A 3,629-nucleotide genomic window follows, 5' to 3' on the forward strand; every position below is an offset into this window, starting at 1 on the left:
CTAACTGGACTGGTCTCTGGGCAGGGAACGGCGATAATGAAGGCGTTCAGAGTTTGGACTGAAAGTAGACTGATGGGCCCCCAGCTCTCCCCGACCATTTGGGGAGCTTTCAATTGATTCTTTTTTCAAGACTGGGAGCTTTGTTCTCCGTCACGTTGGTCCTACTCGGTGTGTGTTTCCGTGTGAAGTATTATGGAGGGACTGCACATCATGTGCAAAAAAGGAATGACACCTGCTTTTAATAAGATGATAACTCATCTGTAGCCAGACTTCTTTTCACTGAAGTTATCATAAGCCAAGTTTAGAAAGCTTTTACACACTCTGCTACTAGATGTAAACAATGTGCACAGTGTGGACAAAATAACATGAATACCTTTTACAGTGTAAAACGTATCACGCCAAATCTGACTTTTATTCCAGGTCTGAGGTCCGGAACCTTTTGGTACTAAAAGAACAAAACACCATGACTTTAAAAAAAATGACATGCAGCAAAGGGCCGCAGGTCAAAGTCGAACCTGGGCCCGCTGCGTCGAGGAGTGAGCCTCTATGTATGGGTGCCCACTCTACCAACTGAGCAACCCGGGCGCCCTCAAAACACCGTTTTAAATTCTGATGGACGGCAGACACAGTTATCTTGGCCCCACTCACTCGAGCTTCAGTCAGTCAGCCAATCGGATTATTTCTGTCTCTCCAGCAGCTCTGGTTTATAGAAATGTTTGTACAACTAAAACTTCAATCTGGGATGAAATGTGCCAGAAAAAGTCTGTATTCCCATTTCACGTAAAAAATCCTCTCTACTTGTCTTTCTCAAGTTTTTGTGACTTCCTCTCACCAAAAATAACTGACAGCACTCAGAAATGACACATACGATTTCAATCTGTAGTGTGTGTGTGTCACTGTATGCATACGAGTGGCTACAGTCACACACTCGCAAGTTTGCAGGCTAGATGGTGTGTGTGTGTGTGTGTGTGTGTGTGTGTGTGTGTGTGTGTGTGTGGCGTGGTTGTGTGTGTGTGTGTTGGTGTTGTGTGTGTGTGTGGTGTGTGTGTGTGTGTGTGTGTGTGTGTGTGTGTGTGTGTGTGTGTGTGTGAGAAACATGACGTGACGGCAGCAAGCGATCCCACGAGAGCCTCCATGTCATGTCGAAAATACCATAACATGTGCATTACACTTAAGTAATTCTTCTTCCATCTGCTAAGTATGACAGCATTAGCATACCCATTTAATTAGCGCCGCGCTTAAAGCATTCCCCCCTTTTAATCACCTCATTGTATTTACTCAGCCACTAGTAGCAGAAGGCTCTCATTTAAAAAAAAAAAACACACACACAGTGTAACCGCTTTGTAAAAAAGAGTAATGGTCTTTCTCAATATTGATAGACATGCCTGCTTGTTCAGCTCTCTCGAGTTTATTACCAATAATCTGTAATGTGGTATTTTGTAAGAATGCTTTTTTTCTGGAGGTTTTCAACCGTTTATTTTCTATATTTATGGGTATTTTTTAGCATCTCAGTCTTACATTAACTTGGCAACTCTATCCATAATGCTGCAAAATAAAGGTGTCATCCTCTTTTCATCTTCATCAGAACAAAACCAGCCCATCTGATCTCCCTCTCTTTCTCTGTTGTCGGGCCTTCATTTCAAAAATCCAACCATCAAGCCGGGGCGGTGGGGGTGCGATTGAAAAATTGGGAGCCTCTTTGAATGGCTTGCATTTACATTAATGAACTTGATTTGAATGGAGGTTCATATCAAGCCTCATAGATTCCGCACTGTGATTTTATTAATTGCAACAGAGGCGTCATTGTTTGTCGTTTTGACGCCAATTCAATTAAAATCCCATTTAGAGGGTAATAGATTAGGCAGTGTAAACTTTATGTGACTAATATGTGACGCTATGAAAGGGTCTGCTACCAAACCTGTGTGTGTGGTGTGTGTGTGTGTGTGTGTGTGTGTTGTGTGTGTGTGTGGTAGTGTGTGTGTGTGTGTGTGTGTGTGTGTGTGTGTGTGTGTGTGTGTGTGTGGGGTTGATCACTGCCAGCATCTGCTCGGCTCACTTTGATTCATAATTGGTCGTCTTTTGAAGAAATTAGCGGCTTGCAATTTCATACTTTTAGTTTAGAATATCCACAGTAAAGATACGTCGGACCCACTGTTATGAAATAATTAGATTGATATAGTAGCTTTTTGTTGTGGTGTGTGGAAATAGGTCCCATGCGAGATCAATAGGTTGTATGATGTCATTTGAATGTGTGGACGTTGGGTGAAAATGTTGGCGTGACCTCTTCAAAACTCAATTATTTAAAGGGAATTTGAATTGAGGACAGTGTTGATGTGTGTTGTTAGTTTACCTACAACTTTGGCTTGTTAAATACTCCTGGAAGCCTTTTCCCTCCAGGAAAAGAGAGAATAAGCAAAACAATAATTAGATTTTCACACTTATACTTGGTGTATAATTTGGTGTTATTTGGTTTCCTTTAGTTCTTTTTGGGGCATTTTTCAGCCTTTATTGACAGGACGGCAGAAGACAAGGAAGGGGAAATCCACGTTCAGGATGCAGTTATCACGATTTGGGTTAATTGGCCCAGGAATTAATATTTTAGTTTTAGTACAGGAATGCTGAAGTAAAGGACATTATTTGGCATTGTCATGGCAAATAATTAGTTGTGTGGTCATTGATTGATAATAACTACATAGATTTCACTCTAGAGATGGTCGACTTTCATAGAAATGGAAAAAGTATACACTGATTTAAATATTGTTATCTTATAAATATTGTTATACTGTTATATTGTTTTCTACTTCCTTTGATGGATGGATGGATGGATGGATGGATGGATGAAAACATTTATTTCAGACATATCAATAATAAACCAAACAAAATATCAAAAAATTTTACTAAGTTAAATAAGCAAAACATTCAATAAACGATAACATTAGCCAACGTAGACATGACAATGAGTAGGAGGAAGTATACTTATTTAATCCTTTTCCATAACTCAGCAAATTATTCAATTTCATAACAATGAGAAGTCCGTCCTTCCATGTTTTTAATGTTTCCATTATTTATGAAGTCACTGCATAAAGTCTGTTCCTTTTTAATCATTTTGATAACAATATGATACAGCTATAAGGATTTTTTTAAGGCCGATACCTATGACTAGGAGTTGATGGATCAGATATTTGGACCCGTTATGCATTTATTCTACAGTAAACAGGAAAATCTTTTAGTCAATATGAACAATTTTGAAATATATAAATATTACAAACTACCAAAGTTTGTTTGCATGCTTTAAGCAATTATTTAATGAAACTTTAAAGTTAATACACAGTCAAAAATGACTAACGCTTTGGGACTTGTAACCCTAACAATCGTAACATTGGTCCAGTGTCCAGCGAGAACGCTGTATCAGGCATCCGGCAAACCTTTGGTTGTTTTTGTTTCAGAATACAAGACCAGACGCTACCTGAACCCTATTTTCTTACGCTTTTGTGTCTAAGTGACCGATGGGTCCGGCAGCCGTGAACCGGGCTGTAATGTAACCCTACAGGACAGATGTTCAGCATCAGTTAGTTGTGTTGTTGCTGCTGACAGACTCAGATTATTATTCTAAGTGTCTGACAACATTA

Source organism: Etheostoma spectabile, chromosome 24, assembly GCF_008692095.1.
Source record: "Etheostoma spectabile isolate EspeVRDwgs_2016 chromosome 24, UIUC_Espe_1.0, whole genome shotgun sequence".
Classification (NCBI taxonomy): domain Eukaryota; kingdom Metazoa; phylum Chordata; class Actinopteri; order Perciformes; family Percidae; genus Etheostoma; species Etheostoma spectabile.